Source organism: Chiloscyllium plagiosum, unplaced genomic scaffold (genome assembly GCF_004010195.1).
Source record: "Chiloscyllium plagiosum isolate BGI_BamShark_2017 unplaced genomic scaffold, ASM401019v2 scaf_13625, whole genome shotgun sequence".
Classification (NCBI taxonomy): domain Eukaryota; kingdom Metazoa; phylum Chordata; class Chondrichthyes; order Orectolobiformes; family Hemiscylliidae; genus Chiloscyllium; species Chiloscyllium plagiosum.
In genome coordinates this window covers 3,124-16,566 of record NW_025215115.1, presented here as the reverse complement: position 1 = coordinate 16,566, position 13,443 = coordinate 3,124, and the positions used below count along the sequence as shown (strand labels likewise).

At 49.8% G+C, this 13,443-nt stretch overlaps 1 pseudogene; it reads left to right on the top strand.

The window, feature by feature from the left end:
• LOC122548168 overlaps positions 1–12,231 on the top strand; it is a 23,115-nt pseudogene extending 10,884 nt beyond the window's left edge.
• The last annotated feature ends 1,212 nt before the right edge of the window (positions 12,232–13,443 follow it).

Sequence of the window (13,443 nt, the reverse complement as noted above, 5' to 3'; positions counted from 1 at the left end):
CGACTTTCGTATCATCCGTAAACTTGCTCACCCAACCTTCTAACCCCTCTTCCAGGTCATTTATAAAAATGACAAACAGCAATGGTCCCAAAACAGATCCTTGCGGAACACCGCTAGTAACTGCACTCCAAGATGAACCTTTACCATCAACTACTACCCTCTGTCTTCTTCCAGCCAGCCAATTGCTAATCCAAACCTCCAACTCACCCTCAATGCCATACCTCCGTATTTTTTGCAGAAGCCTACCATGGGGAACCTTGTCCTGTAACTATCACCCCTCAATTTAAAGCTATGTCCCCTCGTGCTAGCCGTCAGCATCCGAGGGAAAAGGCTCTCACTGTTCACCCTATCTAACCCTCTGATTATCTTTTTATGCCATAGAGTCATAGAGATGTACAGCATGGAAACAGACCCTTCAGTCCAACCTGTCCATGCCGACCAGATATCCCAACCCAATCTCGTCCCACCTGCCAGCACCCGGCCCATATCCCTCCAAACCCTTCCTATTCATATACCCATCCAAATGCCTCTTAAATGTTGCAATTGTACCAGCCTCCACCACTTCCTCTGGCAGCTCATTCCATACACGTACTAACCTCTGCGTGAAAAAGTTGTCCCTCAGGTCTCCTTTAAATCCTTCCCCTCTACCTATGCCCCTTTAGTTCTGGGCTCCCCCACCCCAGGGACAAGACCTTGTCTATTTATCCTATCCATGCCCCGTCAGGATTTTAGAAACTTCTGTAAGGTCACCCCTCAGCTTCCGCTCCAGAGAAAACAGCCCCAGCCTGTTCAGCCTCTCCCTATAGCTCAAACCCTCCGACCCTGGCAACATCCTCGTAAATCGTTTTTGAACCCTTTCAAGTTTCATAACATCCATGTCTCTATTAAGTCGCCTCTTAACCTTCTTCTCTCTAACAAAAACAGCCTCAAGTCCCTCAGCCTTTCCTCATAAGACTTTCCCTCTAAACCAGGCAACATCCTGATAAATCTCCTCTGCACCCTTTCCAAAGCTTCCACATCCTTCCTATAATGCGGTGACCAGAACTGTATGCGATACCCCAAGTGTGTCCGCACCAGAGTTTTGTACAGCTGCCACATGACCTTATGGCTCTGAAAGATTGCTCAACCCAACCTCTGGATGAAAAAAATGGTTTCCTCAAAACCTCCTACTTTTCACTTTAATACCATGCTCCCTTGTTACTGACTCTTATCCATGTCTATCAGGATTCCCCTGCTCTAAAGGAAACATCCCAAGTTTATTCGGCCTCTCTTCTCTGCTTCATTCCAGGTTACATTCTGGTGAATCTCCCTCTGCATCCCCCACCCCTCCAGTAGGGTCCCATCCTTCCTATAGTGTGTGGGGTTGGGGGGTTGGAACTGCCCACGGTACTCCAGCTGGGGCCTCACCAAAGCCTGAACTGGCTCATTCAGATTAGATACCCTGAAATGTAGAAACAGGCCATTTGGCTCAACAAGTCCACACCAACCCTCCAAAGAGTAATCCACACAGAACCATTTCCCTCTGAATGATGCACTATGGGCAACTTAGCATGGCCAATCCACCTGACCTGCACATCCTTTGGAGTGTGGGAGGAAACTGGAGCACCCGGAGAAAACCCACGCAGACACTGGGGGAAGGATGTGCAAACTCCGCACAGATGGTGGCCCGACGCTGGAATCGAACCTGGGACCCTGGTGCTGTAGTGCTAACCACTGAGCCACCGTGCCAATTCCAAGGTCAGTTTCTGGTCAATGATTTTGTGTCTTGAGTCTCTTCCGATACATCCCTTGACATCCAGAGTTCTCTGGCACTTTTGGTCCCATCCTCTCTCTTTACAGGTAGGTATTGGTCCTGCCCTCTCACTGTTCCACTTTGGAATGTTCTCCCACTGCACTCCGGTCGATTTTCCTGCCAGTAACGTACCCCAGTCCACCTTGGCCACATCCTGTCTTGTCAGATTCAAATCGGCCTCACAATGGAACCTTCATTTCCGGTCTGTCTTTTTCCTGAACTGTAATTAGATAAAATCTCATTGCATTATGGTCACTATTCCCCAAATGCCTGCCACATCTACCATTTCCCTGCCTGCCTTCCCTAAATTTCTGTCCAGCACTGCCTCTTTTCTTGGAGAATTTAACCGGCGTTAAAAAGTTCTGGACGCATTCCAAGAATTTCTCGATCTTCCGCACATTGACGCTCCCAGTTCATACAGAGAAGGTTGACATCCCCACCAGCATTCCATGTTCGCTTTTACACGTCTCTGAGAGTTGCCTACATATCTAGGTTTCCAGATCTCCCTCCGGATGATGTGGAGTGCCGGTGTTGGACTGGAGTGGACAAGGTCAGAAGGGCCTTGTGATTTCAAATAAAACTGCTGGACTGTAACCCAGTGTTGTACTGGTTAGGTTCGATTCCCTACAGTGTGGGAACAGGCCCTCCGGCCCAACCGATCCACACCGACCCTCTGAAGGGGTAACCCGTTTCCCTCTGAGTAATGCACCTAACACGATGGGCAATTTAGCATGGTCAATCCACCTGACCTGCACAGCTTTGTGACTGTGGGAGGAAACCCAGGCAGACACTGGGGGAGAATGTGCAAACTCCACACAGACAGTTGCCTGAGGCTGGAATCGAACCTGGGATCCTAGTGCTGTGAGGCAGCAGTGCTAACCACTGAGCCACCGTGGTGTCTTTTCTTTAAGCAGGAGCACAGAGTCAGTGCTCTAAACTGAGGAGATTGCGAATCTCCTGGTTCTATCAGTCAGCCAGGGCTTTCCTGATTGTCCCAGGTTAACAGTAACATACAGACTGTGGCCCAGCCTGCCTGAACTGAGGAGATTCTTAATCCCCTGGACCTTAATCCCCCAGTTATATATATATATATATATATATATATATGTATACTTTTTTCTCTCTCCACACTATCGCCTAACTGCGGTAGTGATTTTCATTTTTTTTTCTATCCTGGTTATACATTTTACAATTTTTAAAAATCTGTTTTTTCTTTATCCTCACACTACTGCCTCACTGGGGTAAGTGCTTATATTTTGTTGAAGAGTCTGTTGTGTGATTGCCTCCTTTTTGTTATTACGTCCTACCTAATATGGCCTCACTCACTTAAAATAAAATGTTTGAAAATACTTTGGGAGTCCAGATGCTAAGGAAAAGTTTACAGTTAAAGGCAGGACCCTGAACCGTATTGATGCTCAGAGGGATCTTAGGGTTCATGTCCTTAGCTCTCTGAAAGTGGCCACGGAAGTAGATAGCGTGGTAAAGATGATGTATGTCACACTTGCCTTTGTTGGTTGTGGAATTGAGTAGAAGAGTCTAGAATAGAGACCAGAATAGAAATGTACAGCAGGGAAACAGACCCTTCGGTCCAACCCGTCCATGCCAACCAGATATCCCAACCCAACCTAGTCCCACCTGCCAGCACCTGGCCCATATCCCTCCAAACCCTTCCTATTCATATACCCATCCAAATGCCTTTTAAATGCTGTAATTGTACCAGCCTCCACCACTTCCTCTGGCAGCTTGTTCCATATACGCACCACCCTCTGCGTGAAAAAGTTGTCCCTCCTTTTATATCTTTCCCCTCTCACCCTAAACCTATGCCTCTCCAGTTCCGGAGTCCCCCACCCCAGGGAAAAGACTTTGTTTATTTACCCTACCCATGCCCCTCATGATTTTATAAACCTCTTTAAGGTCACCCCTCAGCTTCTGACACTCCAGGGAAAACAGCCCCAGCCTGTTCAGCCTCTCCCCGTAGCCCAAACCCTGGCAACGTCCTTGTAAATCTTTTCTGAACCTTTTCAAGTTTCACAACATCTTTCCTGTAGCAGGGAGACCAGAACTGCTCACGATATTCCAAAAGTTGCCCTAACCAATGCAACATGACCTCCTGTACTCAATGCACTGACCAATAATGGGAAGCATATAGTTCACTACAGTTCACTGGCGCCTTCTTCACTATCCTGTCTACCTACAACTCTACTTTCAAGGGAACATTTGCTCAAGGCAACTGGTCTGGAAAGATAAAGGCTGGAGGGACACTGGTTGCTGGAGGGACACTGCTGATACCCTAACACCAGAGTATATTCTGCTCAGGCACCAGCGACTGGGTGGATTTTGAACGGGTCAGTCAAGGGAGGTGCAGTACTGGCCAGCCAATGGCGAGGGACGTTTGAAACAAGACAGACAAAAACAAAAGAGTGGACTGTTTTAGGCAGGGCAAGGTTGAAACAAAACTAATTAACAGAAAAGACAAAGTGTGCGTTGCCTTTATTGGTCAGAGCATTGAGTAGTGGAGTTGGGAGGTCATGTTGCGGCTGTACAGGACATTGGTCAGGCCACTTTTGGAATACTGCGTGCAATTCTGGTCTCCCTGCTGCAGGAAGGACGTCGTGAAACTTGAAAGGGTTTGGAAAAGGTCTACAGGGACATTTGAGAGTTTGAGCTACAGGAAGAGGCTGAGTAGGCTGGGGCTGCTTTCCCTGGAGCGTCGGCAGCCTTATAGAGATTTGTAAAATCATGAAGGAAAAGAGATAAGGTCTTTTCCCTGGAGTGGGGGAGTCCAGAACTAGAGGGCATAGTTTTAAGGTGAGAGGGTTAAAAGGGACCTGAGGGGCAACCTTTTCACCCAGAGAGCAGTGCATGTATGGAAAGAGATGCCAGAGGATGGAGGCTGGTACAATTACGACACTTTTTTTATCCACTGATAAAATCTTAAGTTAACTCGGGGCAGTGACTTGACAGAAGTTCTGGGATTTACATAATAATCAATCAGAAACTGCAGCCCCATTCTAAGTGATTACAGACTTAACAGAAATCTAGGTTTGTTCAACACATCGCATCAGTTGTTTGATCTTTTACTGGAAATCTGTATCATATGTTCCTGTCGCACTAGCTACCTGACGAAGGAGCAGCAATCCGAAAGCTTCTAATTCTAAATAAACCTGTTGGACTAGAACCTGGTGTTGTGTGATTTTCTAACATTTAAAAGGCATCTGGATGGGGACACGAATTGGAAGGGTTTAGATTACTTACAGTGCGGAAACAGGCCCTTTGGCCCAACAAGTCCACACCGACCCTCCGAAGAGCAACCCACCCAGACCCATTCCACTATGTTTATCCATTCCCCTAACACTACAGGCAATTTAGCATGGCCAATTCACCTGACCTGCACATTTTTGGACTGTGGGAGGAAACCCACGCAGATACGGTGGACAATGTGCAAACTCCACACAGACAGTTGCCTGAGGCAGGAATTGAACCCAGGTCTCTGGCACTGTGAGGCAGCAGTGCTAACCACTGTGCCACCCATATGGGCCAAGTGCTGCAAAGGGGACTAGATTAAGTTAGGACATCTGGACGAGTTGAACTGAAGGGTCTGCTTCTGTGCTGCACAATGCCGTAACAGCTCAGTTTTACTTTTTTAAAATTCTTGAATGGATGAATGAGTCAATGAATACAAACATTGAATGAATGAGAGCATGGAACCCTTACAGTGTGGAAACAAGTCACTCGGCCTAACAAGTCCATACCAACCCTCTGAAGAGTAACCCACCCAGACCCTTATTGCTCGACATTTACCCCACACTAATGCACTATACCTGCACATCCCTGGACACTATGGGCAATTTAGCATGGCCAATTCGCCCTAACCTGCACATCTTTGGACTGTGGGAGAAAACCAGCACAACCAGAGGAAACTCATGCAGACACAGGGGAGAATGTGCAAACTCTACAAAGACAATAGCCCAAGGCTGGAATCGAACCCAGGTCCCCTAGCACCGTGAGGCAGCAGTGCTAACCACTGAGCCTTAGTTTTATAAGGGAGAGAGTCAAGCTGGAAAGGAATAAAGGAAGAACATGTGGATAGTTTCCTAAGTCTATGACAGTAGAATGTAGGGTGTGCAGGTTCGTTTGATCTTAGAATAGGATCAAAGGTTGGCACAACATCGAGGGCTGAAGGGCCTGTACTGTGCTGCACTGTTCAATGTTAAGATGGATGCTACATAGCACAAATGTACAAGAATGAGAAATGGTAGGTGAAAATTGGTGGCGTGTTGGTTCAGTGGTTTGTGCCTCTGTGTTACAGCATCAGGGACCCGGGTTCGATTCCAGCCTCAGGGCAACTGAATGTGTGGAGTTTGCACATTCTCCCAGTGTCTGTATGGGTTTCCTCCCACAGTCCAAGATGTTAGGGTGGATTGGCCATGCCAAATTACCCATAGTGTCCATGGGTTAGGTGCATTAGTCAGGGGTAAATATAGGGTAGGTTAGGGTAGGGGAATGGGTCTGGGTGGGTTACCCTTTGGAGGGTCGGTGTGGACTTGTTGGGCCAAAAGGCCTGTTTCCACACTGTAGGGATTCTAGATGGACCCCCCTTTGATGAATTGACCAGCAGTAACAGAAAGGGAGGTAGAGAGTCTGTAATTTATTGGGGTAGGGAGCTGTCTCCACGTGACCCTCTCAAACAGGGATCTCCACATAGATTCAGGTCAGAGCTAAAAACTCTGCCACGACTAGTCGATAAACCTTTCAGGAGGAGATCAGGATCCTGACTGTGGTCAAATTCCTCAGTCAGGGTTCAGGCCTGCATTTTCTGATCAACCATAATACAGCAGATCCTTTCCCCAAGGTGGAGGAGTCCAGAAGGAGAGGGGCATAGGTTTAGGATCAGAGAGGAAGGATATCAAACGGACCTAAGGGGCAGCGTGTTCACACGGAGGGTGGTGCGTGTATGGAATGTGCTGCCAGAGGAAGTGGTGGAGGCTGATTGGAAGGGTTTAGAGGGATATGGGCCAAGTACTGGGACGAGATTAGATTAGGATATCTGGGTTGGCACAGACAGGTTGGACTGAAGGTCTGTTTCCATGCTGTACATCTCTATGACTCTATGCCATTCAGTGAGAGCTAATTGAAAGTTGGGCATTTGAACTACAAGTTAATATGATGAGGAAACCATGTTCACTTAGCAGGTATTTTCATCAGGATCAGTTTATCCTGCTTAACTGTAGCAAAATCCACACTTGTGAAGGTATTTGAACAGACAGTGATTAGAATCACAGAATTCCTACAGGGCAGATAGAGGCCATTCAGCCCAACAAATCTGCACTGACCCTCGGAAGAACAACCCACTGTATCCCTGTAACCCACATTTGCCGTAGCTAATCCAGCTAGCTCCCACATCCCAGGGTGCTACGGGACAATTTAGCGCAGACAATCCACCCTGACCCACATACTTTTTGGACTGTGGGAGGAAACCTGAGGAAACCCCATGCAGACACGGGTTTGAGGGGGGGGGGGGCGAGGTGAAGAAAGGGAGAATGTGCAAACTCCATACAGACAGTCGTCTGAGGGTGGGATCGACCCGAGTCCCTAGCACCGTGAAGCAGCAGTGCTAAACCATTGAGCTACCCAGATTTAAATGTTCAGTCACCAGTTAGAATGTGTGACACGAACCAAGGTTGGGTAGATTGTCTGATGCGTTCAAGCGGGTAACTGTATTTTGTGCAGACATTTCTCACTATTCATAACTTAGAGTCATCCAGCACATAAACAGGCTCTTCTGACCAACCAGTCTACATCGACCATGTCCCCAAACTAAACTAGTCCCAAATGCCTCCGTTTGGACAATATCCCTCCAAACATTTCCTGTTCATGTACTTATCCAAACATCTTTTAAACGTTGTGACTGGACTCACGTCCACCATTTCCTCTGGAAGCGCATTCCACACACGAACTATACCCTCTGTGTAAAATCGTGTCATTTTAAAATCTTTCTCCTCTCACTTTAAAATATGCCCCCGCCCCCTACTTTTGAACTCCCTTACCCTGAGGAAAAGACCCTTGCTGTTAACCCTATCCATGCCCCTCATGATTTTATAAACCTCTACAAGGTCACATCTCAATCTTCTACTCTCCAGTGAAAAAAATTCCCAGACTCTCCTTATAACTCAAACCTTCTATTCCCAGCAACATCCTGGGAAATCCTTTTCTGAACCCCCTCCAGTTTAATAGTATCCTTCCAATAGCAGGGTGACCAGAACTGCACACAGTATTTCAGAAGGAGCCAGATTTAGTGGAGGGTCTTTGAGCTGCTCCACGTCTCACCCACTTGGCCCATTAGATGCCTATTAAATGTTGCAATTGTACCAGCCTCCACCACTTCCTCTGGCAGCTCATTCCATTGACGTACCACCCTGTGTGTGAAAAAGTTGCCCTCAGGTCCCTTTGATATCTTTCCTCTCTGACCCTAAACCTATGCCCCTCTAGTTCTGGAATTTACACCTTTGCCTTTGTTACTTGACACTGACCACTTAGACTCATAGAGATATACAGCAGGGAGACAGACCCTTCGGTCCAACTCGTCCACGCCGATCAGATATCCTAAATTAATTCAGTCCCAATCGCCAGTGCTTGGCCCATATCCCAACGGATTTGATGCCAACACCAAAGGAAGGAGCTGGTGCCCGGAATGCAGCAGGATGAAATGCAGCAGCGTGTGTGTGTGTGTGTGTGCCTGAGGGGGTGGGTGCATTGATGCTGGCCCCTATTTGAAAACACGCCTGGTTGCAAAGTGCTGCCCTTTCAAACGAGACTGGGACAGACTGCAGCAAAACCTTCTAGGATTCCAGTGTTCCGGGGACAGCGCATGTGTTGGGCGATCGGGGTTTGCGTCGTCACAAAGGGCCGCGCCCCGATGGACCAATAGTAAACGTTGGAGGACCGGAAGGTGTCTGGTCCTCCTGCCAATCCGAACCCTCCCTATTGTCTGAATGCGGAAGTGGGGACTATGGGCTTGTGAATGTGCTGCTCCTCCCTCTCTCTCTGAATGAAGATTAAGCTTCACCTCAGGCTGCAACTTCCTCTGGCCAACATCTGTGAGCGCAGCACTCTCTTTTGTCACCCCATTTCTGATCCTGGGGTTAAACTGTTGCCTTGCAGGATCTGAAAGGAAAGGAATTGAATCCAGGGAGGAGGTAGACTCTGGGAAAGGTTGGTCTAGGTCTCTCTTTTAAAGACGTTGAAATTCTTTTCCTCCCTCAACACGGTGCATTTATTTGTCTCGCTAAAAGGATGGCCTCTCACCTGATGTTTACAGTTATTTCCCTGGGAGATGGCTGGCTTTAAGGGAACTGTAAGATAACATCAGATAGAGACTTAGAGTCATAGAGATGTACAGCACAGAAATAGACCCTGCGGTCCAACTTGTCCATGCTGACCAGATGTTCTAACCTAATCTCGGCCCATTTGACAGCACTTGGCCGACATCACTTGAAACCCTTTTTATTCATGTACCCATCCGGATGTCTTTTAAATGTTGTAATTGTACCAGCCTTCACCACTTCCTCTGGCAGCTCATTCCACACATGCACCACCCTCTGCGTGAAACAGTTGCCCCTTAGGTCCCTTTTAAATCTTTCCCGCCTCTCACCCTAAACCCATGCCCCTCTAGTTCTGGACTCCCCCACCACAAAGAAAAGACCTTGTGTATTTATCCTCACCATGCCCCTCATAATTTTATAACTTGTGTAGTGTTAAAAATGCATTAACTATGTACTACATAAATACTAATGTTCCTCAAGTAATGTTAATTAAATTTCTAAATTCATAATGTAGTCTTTTAGCTATGGTATTGGAATTTGCAATGAGTCCATTCAGCACTTGTGCCTGCAGTGATTCTTCATTCAGCAGTCTGTTTCATCTCACGTCGCCCATCTCATTTTGAATTTGTTGCTCACCTCTGCTTTCACCAGCCTCCTGAGCGCTGAGTTCCAAGCCACCAGGACTCCCCGCCACCAGCACTCGCTGCACGTTCAGAGTGTGTCTCCGTCCGACAATGCACCCTGAGGGTGGGAGGCGATGGCTTAGTGGTATTTTCAATTGACTCTTGACCCAGATAATGTTCTGGGGGCCCGGGTTCAAATCCCGCCACAGCAGATGGTGGAATTTGAATTAAATTAAGATTGGTTCCACAGGTCGGCGCAACATCGAGGGACGAAGGGCCTGTACTGCGCTGGAATGTTCTATGTTCCAATATCCCCATAGTGCCCAGGGATGTACAGGTGAGGGTGGATTGGCCGTGCTAAATTACCCCTAGTGCCCAGGGATGTGCAGGTTAGGGTGGATTGGCCGTGCTAAATTACCCAATGTGTCTAGGGATGTGCAGGTTAGGGTGGATTGACCATGCTAAATTACCCCTAGTGCCCAGGGATGTGCAGGTTAGGGTGGATTGGCCAGGCTAAATTACCCCTAGTGCCCAGGGATGTGCAGGTTAGGGTGGATTGGCCGTGCTAAATTACCCAATGTGTCTAGGGATGTGCAGGTTAGGGTGGATTGGCCATGCTAAATTACCCCTAGTGCCCAGGGATGTGCAGGTTAGGGTGGATTGGCCAGGCTAAATTACCCCTAGTGACCAGGGATGTGCAGGTTAGGGTGGATTGGCCATGCTAAATTACCGTTAGTGCCAGGGATGTGCAGGTTAGGGTGGATTCGCCGTGCTAAATTACCCATAGTGCCCAGGGATGTGCGTTAGTCAGTCGTAAATGTAGACTAATAGGGGAATGGGTCTGGATGGGTTACTCTTCGGAGGGTCGGTGTGGACTTGGGCCTGTTTCAGCACTGTAGGGATTCTGGACGGGAGAGGACAGACTTATTTGTTTTGAATTTATACCCTGTGATCACCTTTTGCAGGATGTTAAGAGGGAGCGACTTGCAGACAGATTGCAAACCGACCATCCCGTCGAGAAGCAGCAGTGGCGCTGAAGTGGTGTCTGATTGTCATGAGTCTTCCGATCTGGAAGGAGAAATGATGTCCGCACTCTGCCTCCTTGATAAGATTTGAAACATCTGTGCCACTGTGAAAATAACCAAGGTACATACCCACCTTTGACTGGCCTGAGAAAGTATCTCACCACTCGCGGAGGGGAGAGAGTGTTCAGGGTCCGCGGAGGGTCAGATCGGAGTGAGTGTGGGGTCACCCCTCCCCCTGCACCATGGAGAGACCGTGGCGATGTGCGGACTGCGGGAAGGGCTTCAAAGCGCCGTCCAGGCTGGAGATCCACCGGCGCGGTCACACCGGGGAGCGGCCGTTCGCCTGTCCCGAGTGCGGCAAGGGCTTCACCAACTCGTCCTCGCTGGTCACCCACCGGCGGCTCCACACCGGGGAGTGGCCCTTCTCCTGCCCCGAGTGCGGCAAGGGCTTCAGTGACTCCTCCCACCTGCTGACCCACCGGCGGGTCCACACCGGCGAGAGGCCCTTCCGCTGCCCCGAGTGCGGGAGGGCCTTCGGCAACTCCTCCGCCCTCCTGGCCCACCAGCGCTCCCATCCCGGCCGCGGAGGGGCGGCACCCCCTGCGGCGCGGCCGCGCTCCGGGGAGAGGCCGTTCCCCTGCCCCGAGTGCGGCAAGGCCTTCGGCCGGCTCTCCCACCTGCGGACCCACCGGCGGGTCCACACCGGGGAGAGGCCCTTCAGCTGCCCGGATTGCGGGAGGGGTTTCGCCCAGCTCTCCCACCTGCTGACCCACCGGCGGGCCCACACCGGGGAGAGGCCCTTCGCCTGCCCCGAGTGCGGCACGGCCTTCGCCGAGGCCTCCAGCCTGCAGAAGCACTGGCGGCTCCACACGGGGGAGAGGCCCTTCCCCTGCCCCGAGTGCGGCCGGGAGTTCCGGCAGTCTGGCACCCTGCTGGCCCACCGGCGGGTCCACACTGGCGAGAGACCCTTCCCCTGCCCCGAGTGCAGCAAGGCCTTCGCTCAGTCCTCCAACCTGGCGAGGCACCGGCGGGTCCACACGGGGGAGCGGCCCTTCTCCTGCTCCATCTGCGGCAAGGCCTTCGCCCAGTCCTCCACCCTCCTGAAACATCACAGTAGCCACGCAGAGTGAAGGGACCTCTCCCTCCATGTTCGGATGCTTCCTGTCAGCCCTTTCTTTTACTCGTTGGCAGGATGAGGACTGGGCCCCCACCCTGATTACCCAGAGAGTCAAATCACATCGCTGTGGGTCTATAGGCCCGACCGGGTTAAGCCGACAGTTTCCAACCCTAAAGGGACATTAATGAACCCCAGATGGGTCCCACCCTGATTCTGAGTCCACTGTTCTGGGCGGGATGTGAACCGGGTCCCTGAAAAGCATTACCTGGGCTCTCTGGGATTAACAGTCCAGTGATGATACAGCTAGGCCATCGCCTCCTCCCCACCATCATCCCCCCTGGGCACTATGAGTAATTTAGCATGGCCAAACCACCCTAACCTGCACATCCCTGGGCACTATGGGTAATTTAGCACGGCCAAACCACCCTAACCTGCACATCCCTGGGCACTATGGGTAATTTAGCACAACCAATCTACCCTAACCTGTACATCCCTGGGCACTATGGGTAATTTAGCACAACCAATCTACCCTAACCTGCACATCCCTGGGCACTATGGGTAATTTAGCATGGCCAATCCACCCTAATCTACACATCCCTGGACACTATTGGAGATTAGAGTCAAGAGTGTGGTGCTGGAAAAGCACAGCAGGTCAGGCAGCATCTGAGGAGCAGGAGAATCGTGTTTCAGGCAAAAGCCTGTAATGGACACTGTGGGTAATTTAACATGGTCGATCTGCCCTAACTTACATATCCCTGGGCACTATGGGTAATTTAGCATGGCCAAACCAACCTAACCTGCACATCACTGGGCACTTTGGGTAATTTGGCACGGCCAATTCACCCTAACCTGCACATCCCTGGGCACTATGGGTAATTTAGCATGGCCAAACCACCCTAACCTGCACATCCCTGGGCACTATGGGTAATTTAGCACAACCAATCTACCCTAACCTGCACATCTTTGGCCTGTGGGAGGAAACTGGCGCACCCGGAGGGAACCCACGCAGAGACAGGGAGGGATTGCACAAACTCCACCCAGACAGTTGCCCGAGGGTGGAATCGAACTTGGGTCCCTGGTGTCGTGAGGCAGCAGTGCTAACCACTGAGCCGCCATACCCCGGTTTGCTACCAGCCCAGCTTTATCTTTTTAATTCTGCCTCCTTCCTCCCCTGGTTCCTGTCATTTAACAATGTCCTGCAAGTTCCTTCTCTTCCTTTCACATTCCATTTCCCCGGTTCAAGCCTTTCTGAGAACTCCGGACACCGTGAATCAGTAACAAAAAAGCGAAATTCCTGGAAAAGCTCAGCAGGTCTCTGGGGAAGGATCACTGACCCTGAAACGTGCACTTTGATTTCTGTCCACTGATGCTGCCAGACCTGCTGAGCTTTTCCAGCAACTTCTGTTTTTGTTTTTGATTCTCGTTTTGCGCTCAGCTCAAAATCGTTTCAATTCCATTAGAAACCTTCAAAACAATAAATCCCAGCATGTCATTGTTCACCTGCCGGAATACGCAACTCCTTTTGATCAATACAACTTCACTGTATTGGCTTCATGTTAAATAC